This window comes from Chionomys nivalis, chromosome 3 (genome assembly GCF_950005125.1).
Source record: "Chionomys nivalis chromosome 3, mChiNiv1.1, whole genome shotgun sequence".
Taxonomy (NCBI): domain Eukaryota; kingdom Metazoa; phylum Chordata; class Mammalia; order Rodentia; family Cricetidae; genus Chionomys; species Chionomys nivalis.
Window position 1 is genome coordinate 20,447,968 of NC_080088.1, and position 11,548 is coordinate 20,459,515.

General features: G+C 35.3%; 1 long non-coding RNA gene across 1 annotated transcript in view; it reads right to left on the reverse strand.

Moving 5' to 3' along the window:
* The window catches only part of LOC130871792 (uncharacterized), a 97,868-nt gene extending 91,998 nt beyond the window's left edge, over nucleotides 1–5,870 (reverse strand). Inside the window, exon 1 of the long non-coding RNA XR_009056855.1 lies at nucleotides 5,742–5,870. This is a non-coding gene — a long non-coding RNA (uncharacterized LOC130871792). The remainder of the gene's footprint in view (nucleotides 1–5,741) is intronic.
* Nucleotides 5,871–11,548: the final 5,678 nt, after the last annotated feature.

Here is an 11,548-nt window from a genome sequence, read left to right on the forward strand (position 1 = left end):
AATGACCAAGCTTTCTTCTAAGCGCCTAGAATTCCAGATTTTTTTAGACCGAATTTCTCTGTGTCTGCATAGCTCTGCCTGCCCTGGAACTCACTCTGTAGACAAGACCTTGAAATCAGAGAGATCTACCTGCCTCTGCCTCCTGAGTGCTGGGATTGAAGGCATACACCACCCCTGCCCTAGAATTCCATACTGTAAACAAAATGTTTAGATCTTTCTCAGGATGCTTTCATTAACATTGGCCAGAGAAAAAACTAAAGATATCTCTGCATTTCCTGAACATGTATATACACAAGTACACTCTTTCCAGCAACATCTAGGCAGCTTTCAGTGCTTTTATGGATTACATCATACAATTGTATAGGGGCACCCATTACATCTACACAAGAAAGAGACTTAAAAGCTGTGCACTGTGTATTGCTCAATTATAATTTTCAGCCCTGTAATGATTCTGATGCATCCTAAATGGCAATATTTTCTGATACTCATCAGCATTAAGTCCCATCATTTTTACTATCATGCACTAAACCCAGTCGTGAAAGTTCCATATCAATTTTAAAACCATTAAAAAAACTTTAAAGCTTATTATAATTTAGCTCATTTTTGAAAATTAAGGTTACAGAAAAGCATCTTAGAATTTGCACATCTGGAAATCACTTTTCATTGCACTTCTCTCAAGCGAGGAAAGGAAAAGCTCTACTACAGCAATACTCAGGTTCTAGTCAAACAAACACTATTATTCTATGTATTATTTTACCTGGAGCTACATTAGTCATCTAAACTTTTATGTTTTACTTACTCAAATTTGATTTTGAGGATGTTTTAAAGGGAAATTACAAGAAGTTTTACCACTTTCTTTTACATATCTAAGAGCAAAGAACAAATTTCATGGATAAATAGTTCTAAAAACCATTATAGTCATATTGAAGAATTTGCATGTAGAAAATGAAAGGAAATTCCAGAGGTGAGGCGACATAATAGCTTACAGTTTGTTGACGATCTGTTTGTTCGCGTCATCATCCCTGGGGCTGAATGAGTCATACTACACTACTGATTACTAAAATCAATTATTGCCTTCTATTAACAAAGACAGTTTCTAAATTAAACATGTTGGCACAAAACTATGTCGATAGAAAAAGTTATAATTCTACAAATATTATGACCTGATTATCACTGTCTCATCTGTCATTACCAATCATTCCTTATTTCTATATCATTACTGATCATTTCCTGACAAGTGAAGATGTTTGAGAAATACTCAAATCATACACCAGTAAAGATTTTCTATGCAACAACCTCTCCAAATGTCACGTTCCTTGAATATATCAACAAAAAATGTGTATTAATTAAAAAGTATTCTCTGGGCTGAATATTTATGAATGAACCCCAGAGATGAATAGAAGCATGGGTAAGTTAGAATTCCACAGAACATGTCAAGAAATATGCACATGATGTACAAATATGCTGCATGAGCAGAAAATTCACACTGCACTGACATAACTATACTTCATGATGAATGTAACTGAACTATATAATTAATGCATTTTAATATTGGAGATGCCCTGAATTCATGAGGCTCTGGGCTTAATACCCAATACTACAAAAACAAAATAAACAAATAAACAGACAAAAATCTTTTCAAAGGGCAATTTGCTCATTCAATGCTAAATTTGACATGTATATATTGATATACACTATTTTGAACAAAACACAAGCTATTAATTCTCAAGTAGATAGTCATGTTCTGTAATTTTCAGCAATATGAGCTTTTGTGCATAGCTGTCCATTCTTCATGAAGATGCCCAGGTAAAGGTAAAGTGAAAAAGTTAATTGGTTTTGCCAAGACAGAGTTTGCTTGGATGTTATACAGGCATTTCCAATGTACTGAGTCAACCTGTCCCAATCTGTGACTTTGAAAACCATTACACACAAAAACAGTGTATTTGCCATGGAAATCCCAACCATGGAGGTCAGTATACCAGAATGAGTGTGTCCTGCAGTGACTCTGCTTTCTCTGAAGTATAACTGAGATTTATTGTTGACGGTATCTGAAGCAAGACCAGGATTTAAACAGGGAGATGGCTATGGAGGCCAAGACCTAGAACAGCATGGATACCACAGACTGTACTAGCATCCCCCCTTTGCCAGCATGGTCTATTCAGAGCTCCCTGTATTTCTCTCTCTGGTTTGTAGACTGCTAAGGAATTGCATGTTGCAAATACTGATATTGAAATATATCTTGCCAAAAATTTCCCTTATACTTTCTATTAAAATCTGAAAACCAAATCCAAGTTCATTCTCCTTAAACATATATAGATGTTCTAGTAAGGCCATCACTGCTATCAAAATATCTTCAAGAGTGAAACTGACAGAAAATTCTAAGAGAGATGTGAAAATATTTCAGGTGCAATTTTGCCCCTTACAGATACTCACTTCTTATCATAAAAAAAAATAAAATAAAGGGACTGGAGGTAATTGATGAGACCCACGGTACTGAAGGCCAGGTATTGTGCACAGCGGTAACAACCTGGAACACTGATGGGTCAGCAAACATCTCCATTTTAAGAAAATGATGGCATTCTAGAGTTTCCAAAAATTAATAACTCTTTAAACGGGGGTAATAATCACATGTTAAACTTTACTCCACCAACCTGCCATTGACCATAATGTGTAGAAAACAACTCAGTGCATTAGACTATCCAAAGGATCAGATTTGATGGACTCTTTTATGCTAAATCAGGTATTGGCTAATTTCCAGTAAGAAAATCAATCTTAAAATAAAATGTAGACTTATTATGGAACCAAATCAAACGTAGGATGAGGCAAGATATTACAGAAGACAGTTTACAGGACAGATGTGTCAGCGCATGGGCAGCAGTGCCGAGTGACAGCACATCTGAGCACACAAATAAGCACAGCCTACAACTTGAAAAAGTGCTTACAGATTTTTTTTTAAGAAAAATATTCATCCTAAAAAATACTTTAGCCAACTGTTACCTTGATGTTTGAGTGAAGATTATAGAACCAAACACAACTCATCTTTGTTTAACTCTATAATAATAGACCAGGATGCTTGGGAAAAGCAACCCAACACTATTCTTTAAAAAGACATCAAATAGCAAGATTTACTTAACAATACCTAAATAATTAAATCCATAAGAGAAAATGGAAACAACTGCAAATCAACCGGTTTTTTTTTTTACTTGAAAAAGACTTAAAATCAGAGGTCATAATCCTATATTCTTAATATTAGAATTCAATGAAAACATTCAAAAGTTATTTGGTGATCAAATTTATAATTATATTTTGGTTACCTAAAAATACAGTAAGTATTCATCTGCTGAATAAAAAAGTTGCAGTTACATCTACAGAGAAATCTGAAAATCAAGCGGAAGCAACAAAGAGCATATTAGAGTTTCAAGATTTATTATATGAATAATTGACAAAATAGTGCCATAAAATTTTGCATCAAATGTATGGCCTTTTATTTCAGCACATTCTTTCCCCAGTGCAAGAAAGGCTGATGTCTTCACATGCATTTCTTATCTACTTTTGCTATTCCAATTCCAAATCCTCTTGCCTGTAACTAATCTTTTATGACTGAGGTCACTGAGGTGGTGCCAAGACTCAATAATGTCATTCAATCTACTGTAGCAATGTGCTTATCTCATTACTGGAATGTAGACCATTCAGGCCAACGCACTTCATGGCAATGATGAAATGTTCACCTAAAATGCCCTGTTGTTAAGGCTTCTCACACAGTAAAAATTGCAGTTGAAAATGTGCCCACATGTGCATTCCAGTAAAGAATAAAAGTTGGCAGATAATTTTTTGATGTCTCTTTTAATTGGGAAAAAATAATTTTATGTGATTGTTGTATGTTTGAAACAAGCACACAAAATCATTTCTTACTAAAATGCGTTAAAGATCATCCTTTAAATGAAAAATTACAAGTAGATTTTACTTCTCTGAAGTTTCTACATTGTGAGATGAGATTGGACTTATGTCTGTCCAAAAGAACAAATAATGAAACCTTTTCAAGCTATTAGTCCCAAATACAGTAAATGCAAAACAGAAATATTTTCCTTTTCAAAGTAACTGCATCTCCAGATACTATTTAAAAAATGTTAGTAGCGATAGTTAATAATTGTGTCTGAATGCCTACACAATAGACTCAGCTAACTCAGCTGACAGCTCATTGGTACAGCAAGCAAAAGTAAATGTTTAACTACTGCAGTGAGGTACATAATTCAATTGCTCTCAATGCAACTGCAAATTTCTCCTGCAACTCAAAAATATTTGCCAATAGTCCAGTATGTGATTATCCACCTCCTGAACTTAAACATATATCTACCTGCATGCCTTAAGAGTTCTATCTCTGAATGTATTTATGTTGCTATGGTCCTTATTTCACAGTAACAAAAATCTTTACAACTGTCAGTCAAAATATATCTCAACAAATTTTAGATAAATAGTCTGCAAATTTCAGATGCTTTGTAAAACTATGCTAATAAAAATAGAATAAGAGTTAAAATTAAAAATTAGGAAACAAAAAAAAATAAAATAAAAGGGGTTCTACAGCCAACCAAACAAGGCAGTGAGTGTTATTTTCTCTGCATCTGTTTAATGGTAGCAAATTTAATTTAATGATTGTTTTAATAAAAAAATTGACATCCAACAACAGTAATTTCTTATTATTACAGAAAAGTGTTTTGTTAAATATTGTTTCAGATATGAACTCACGGACCAAAAGAACTTACCAGATAAATTTCTTGAAACTCATAATTTCCATAAATTTTATTGCTGACTGATATGATCATTTAATGTACCTTAGCCCTCAGGTCAACTAACAGTAACATGTATACGAAGCCAACAATCACAATGAAAAAATACAAACAAACTATCCAAAGGCAATCAGATCTTAAAAACCAAATTTAATTTCAGTTTGTTGGGCAATTCAAATGAACAATGTGTTATATTGTGTCAAGAAGAAATTGGCATAGTTACATGTGAGGTAGGTGTAGCAATTAAGAGAGTTCTAATTCATGTTTCTAATTCATAGTTCTCATTCTACAAACTGACAATGTATTTGATTCTCATTGATATAGCACACAGAAAATACAAGAGTGTAACTAGAATCAAACATTAGGTTACTATAGTACAAGAGGCAGAATCATGTTGTAGGGGGTGGCACAAAGATTTCTTTACACAGCACAGACACTGAGTTTCCTCTGCTTTACACTAAAGTGCTTTGCAGACTAGGTGCTTTTAATATCTTAACATACTACTTAAAATCACTAAAAAAAAATCTAATATTGTTACTAACTAATAACTAGGCTATTTCACCGTAACTTGTGAATGTAACACCAAAAAAACCTTATTATATAAATTACATATCTGCTCAGGTGACAGAATTCTGGTGTAGAAAAGTCAAATCTAAAAGCTGCTCAAAAAGTATGTGTGTCTTTGAGCTTCTCACCTTCTTTCATGAAAAGTCACTATTTATACAGGAAAGCAATTAAATGCAATTGTTTCATCATTCAGACATGTCTACATTCCAAACATTTCTATGAAAAGGTTTGTTAAAATCATCAAGGTATCACTTAATCTTTTAAAATTGTATAACTTATTAACAACAACAGATCCTAAACACCAAGGCATTTTGACATACACAAAGACCCTACTTAAGTCAATGTTAGACTTAATCGCGGGCACAAAACTTCAAGAAAACTATTACTTACTGTTAACCGGCTGCTGCTCACAGAGAAGAACAGGTTTATGAATTCATCTGTTATTTGTCCCATTGGGTTTTGAAGAATCTCTCCATGTTTATACTGCTCAGGGGGACGATCACCCCTATGCTGGTGTGCTGAAGGAAAAAATAAGTCCTTAAATTTCTTATTTCAGATTATTCTTATTCTAGCGTGGTTTAGATGGCAACAGGCAAAGACTCCACAGCGACATTATGAGAAAAAAAAATTAAGGCTTATTTCATATTTACTGTATAAAGTCATTTTGGACATGCCTATACAACTGGTTGTGGCAGCTTTCAAACATGATTTCTAATAAAAAAAAAAAAATCGCTCCAGGTTCTTTGAGAGAAAGCTCGCCGCTGGGAAGTTGATTTTGGCACTTGGCCAAAATCATGTGCAAAGGGGCCTCATTAAGGATTCATGGCAGCCTTCAGCACTCTCAAAAATGTGACCCAACAGGCTAAATCAGCGACTAAAATTAAAAAGTAAGAGACAAAGACAACTTACTTAATATTCCTTCCAAAGCAACATTCAACTTTTTATTTCTTTTCTGGATAATCAAACCCATGTTAGTCTAATCCATTGCCCTGTCCCTGTCCTCTCGTGTTCATATAATTTCTCTTTAAAACTTGTCAACTTCCCTCCTAAGAAACCATTTTCTTTCTGTGTCAGTTCGCAAAGATTTCGCCCTGTAATCAAACCATATCTTTTGCGACCGGTTCAACAACAGCAAAGCAAAACGTCGAAATACGAGCTACAGCATTCTGATTTAAGTTTTAAATCAGTGAACAAAAACAACTAGACAATCTTCCGTACATTTCAACTTCCACAGAAGTGGGCACACACCCTTTAAACTGGCATCCTTTGTAGGGGAAAATTTCACTGTCAAACTTTGCTCCCCCGCCCCCCACCCCAAAGTAGATCTGACCCGGGAACCTTACCTAGAGGTCTTCTGGCTTTTCTGTAGATCAAAAAGTTTCCTGCCTAAGCACACAGATATTCTTTCTCACACCATAGATGCCCTTTTATGAATCCCGCACTTTAACAGGCTGCTTTCCACATCAGTTGAGAGCCCAGTGCGTCAGCTCTCAAGATAAAAATGCATGGCTAACACACAATTAGTGGGAGAGGTTGTCTCCAGGAGAATTTATTTTAGAACGAAAGAAGCAGAAACTGCTATATTCCCCCTTTTTCTCCTCCTTTTTTTTTTTTTTTTTTTCCTTTTTCTTTTTTTGAAATAGCAAATAGGGTGCGGTCAGATGTTAGGATTTTGCCTGAGAAAAGGGCCCTGCAGAGCACTAGGACCCACTAAATACTAGCAGAGCAGCCTGGGAAGGGAGCCAACGGAAGGACTTTGTTTGACCCAGCTGCCAATCTCCCCCGAAGCCGTGCGCCAGACTAAACACTCACACTATTTTAACTCAAATCAGGCTACAGCAGCTGTTTGCTTTCCGGCTCTGAGCTCGGCACCCACATGGCCTGTGTAGTTCACCCGCGAGCTTTGTGAGCTGCCTTGCTGAAATCTATTCCGGGGTGGGATTTATCAGTGGAAAGAAAAATTTAACCCTGCACCTCATGGTTAACATGGATTGTTTGTTTCTCAGCTTTTGATCTGGTCACTGGAAGGTGATTCTATAATCTTTGAAAAGAGGAGGGATAATTTTACATCAAGGGAGAGATTTGGGATTTAAGGATAAGGACTCCGAATTTTCTTTTAAAACAGTAAAATGTGGCAATTCCAATGCTCTGTACTGCAAGTCTCGGAACAAGGGTGGTGTCCACCCATTTCAAGTCAACACCTTCCACCAAACAAGATGGAGAATTACGCTGATATGAGTAGTACTTAATAACGTTGCCTCAGTGGTCCTCTCCACTTCTAGAAAGTTCCCTCACAAGCAGCGATGAAGTACAGAAGGTTGCTTCTTGACATGCAAAGGTACATGAAACCAAAAGCACAAAGCAATGCAATATCCCTAAATTTCTCAATTTTATTCGCTTATTAATCAAAATGTTGAAATCTCATTAATGATTGTCAGAGATTAAAATGTATTCATTGTCAGCATAGAGTAAAAATTACAGGAGAAAGAAGGCAGAGAAAGTTCAATATTACAACTATCAAAACTAGGAAGAAGCAACTTAGTAATTAAGATCAATTGTGCAACAAATAGATGCTAAACTCTGGATATGTGGAGAACATTAGTCAATCAATCCTTTGTCATGTGGAGGAGAGAATTATGTAAGGGAGCCACTGCCTACACTACAGCTGAGTATTTTACTCCCAACAGCCTGGGAAACCCTGAGGAGGAAAGCCAACATCTCTTGTGTGTTGACCTTACCTTTCATTGTCAAATTGGGAAATAATACTTAAAATAATGAACTTTAATGTGACCGCAAAGGGCAACCATGAAACAGTTCTGAAACACACTGCAAGTGTTCCCAAGACTTTTTTTTTTTTCTAGAAAGTTGCTCCTTCAGCTTCTGCAGTTCTGAACATTTGTTTCTACCATTGTACCAACCCAGACATTTCTGGATTTGTTGCATGTGTGTTGTGTATGTACATGTTTGTGTTCATCTGCATCTGCACCTGTTGCTTGTGGACTTGAAGGCTAGAGGTGGACGTTGGGTGTCCTCTTGGTCACCCAACTCCATCCTATTAATTAAGACTAATTCTCACTCATTCACGAATGTCACAAATTCTGGTAGAGTACATAGTTAGTAAACCCCACAGATTGTCCCGTCTTCCCTTCCCCAGAGCTGGGATTAAACTGTGCCTAGCTTTACACGTTGAGTGCTGACATCAGAATTTAAGTCTTCATGCTTTTTCAGGGGGCAAATGTTCTACAGACTGAATGATTCATGCACCACAAAATTTTGTGAATTTTATTTTATAAACAATGTTATTTCTTCATACATGATGTGGCAAAGATTCTGATAGTCAGAATACATTTACTGCAAATGAACCAATTACTGAGAGTGTATGTTAGAATGATAATGCAAACTAACTGATTCCTAATGCCCAAATCCATCATTGTATATGCAAAACTATGATTGTTGTCACCTGCATTATTTCTTCGTAGATATATTTCCTATTATTTTCAAGTTTATCTGGAACAAAAGGATCAATATTTTTTTTATATTATTTATTTATTATGTATACAAGGGCACCAGACCTCATTACAGATGGTTGTGAGCCACCATGTGGTTGCTGGGAATTGAACTCAGAACCTTTGGAAGAGCAGCAAGTGCTCTTAACCGCTGAGCCATCTCTCCAGCCCCCAGGATCAATATTTTTTGAAATGTGAACCTTTTATAGTAAAATTCCGAATAGAACCTTTGTGTATGAATACTCCAGAGTAGACTACAGTTGCTTTCACTCCGAGGAAGATGATCTAATAATAAGATACTTTGAACACCTGATAAGGGGGAAATTGTGAACACCTGTTTCCCACTGGAAAATATTTCAAGTAAATGGTAAATATACAGTGGATGTATTCATTAAACAAGCAAATTATTATGTGGTGAGAGAATATGAAAAAGAAAAAAGAATACTGGTTCTTTCTCATAATCAGAATTTAGCTGATAACACGTATATGTAAACAAATATGTGTGTGTAAATGGGAAAAAGGTAGAAAAAAGAATAAGAAATGCTATGCATTAGGGGAAAAGGAAAGCTGGTAGCAGGCAAGGGACACAAATTATGTCAGAGGGTACAAAGCTACTGGTTTTAGTTCTAACCTTGTCATAGAGTTTTGGTAGTGGATAAAGACATAAAAATATATATGATAGTCAAAGTATAAAAGACAAGATGAAGCTCCATAAGTTTCATTTTGAATTGCTACTCCAGCTTATAAAAAGTATTTTTATTTGTATAATCTTGGATATGCTTAATTTTGTTGTATGATGGATTGAAATTTGTAATGCTTTTTACACTAAAGTTTTTATATACTTTATAATTTTTAAGAAATTATATGTAATCAATGTGTTAATTATTTTCTAAAAGATAATTTACTAATTAAAGCTTAATATACAGTCTAAAAGAGAAACAGAGCCAAGCCATTGGGTGGCTCACATCTTTAATCCCAGCACTAGGGAGGTGGAGACTGGAAGTAATATAGCTGGACAGAGAGAGGAATATAAAGCGGGAGGAGACAGGAGCTCAGGATTCAGTCTGAGGTTTTCTAGAGACAGCATTCACTCTGAGGACTTGTAGAGAGACAGGATATGCCATTCAGTCTGAGAATTTTGAAGAGGTAACTAGTGGCTGGCTGCTCTGCTTCTCTGATCTTTCACTTTTCAACCCCTAATATCTGTCTCTGAGTTTTTATTATTAAGATAAGTTAGAAGTCGTTCAACATTTTATGCTTTCGAGAGAATTAAAAGCAACTTAATAGTGGTAGCAGTAACAGGTAATACCTTCAATCAAGTATCTAGAGTATAGTTGAATTATTAATATTCTTTAATAAAATCATCATCCGTAAGTAAAGGTTTCACAGACAGAAAAATATCATACACATCTTACGTATGTCTTTCTGAAGAAAAGCTAAAGCAGAGGGAAGTTGATCACTCATTCATTGCAACAAGAAATACTTCAGTGCAAAAACCAAGAAAACTATAGGGGTGTAGAAAATTACATCCTATTGCATTTTAGGAAGATATGTGGGAGTGATTTCTTTCTAATCTGTTACTTTCATTGGTTAATTAATAAAGAAAACTGCCTTGGCCCATTTGATAGGCCAACCCTTAGGTGGGTGGAGTAACCAGAACAGAATGCTGGGAGAAAAAAGCAGAGTCAGTGAGTCGCCATGATTCTCTCACTTTAGACAGACTCAGGTTAAGATCTTCCCTGGTAAGGCAACTTATGGTGCTACATAGAATATTAAAAATGGGTTAGATCAATATGTAAGAGCTAGTCAATAAGGGGCTGGAACTAATGGGCCAGGCAGTGTTTAAGAGAATACAGTTTCCGTGTAATTATTTCGGATGTAAAGCTAGCCGGGTGGCGGGAAGCCATGCGGGAGCCGGGGTGGCAGGGAAGCGGCCCACTGCTTTTATTACAACAAAGATAGAAGAAAAATTTTCAACAAACATTTACAAGTAGAACTAATCAATTTATGATAAAAATATACAGAAGCAACAAGTAGCATTTTCAGTGTAAAAGAAGTGTATTTAGCATTTGAAACTACCACATCGAAAGAAGAAAATCTTACAAATAGCAACTGATCCAGAAGATAAAGCATTTGAAAAACTCATTGCTCAGTCATGAAGAAAATTGAATAAACAAGGAACAGAGGAAGCAAAAGCCAGTTTAAATGATGATGAACATCTATAAAAATCTATAGCTAAAATCACGGCAAGGGAGAAAGCAGATGCTATTCCCACATGAATATAGCTAGTGCAATAAGACAAGAAAAGTGTCTACAACATAAATATTTAAAAGGTACATAAAATCTTATTTATTCATGAATTATTTATTACCTTTATAGAAAATAATAAGAAGAAAGTACAGCATACTTTCTGGATATATGATTGACACACACAAGCCAATTGCCTCTCACTTTATTAGTCATGAATTCTCTCAATTTCCAATTCCAAAAAATGTTATTTTCTGTAATAAGAGAGATGAAATATTTGGATTTTGAAAAGAGAAATATACACACAACATATATATATGTACACACACACACACATATATATATTGTGATATAATAATATTAATTTTAAGGAAGATCCAAGCAAGTACATGACTTTACTATTCTGGCTTAGTAGGTCTGGAACCAAAGACATCTTGGAAGCAA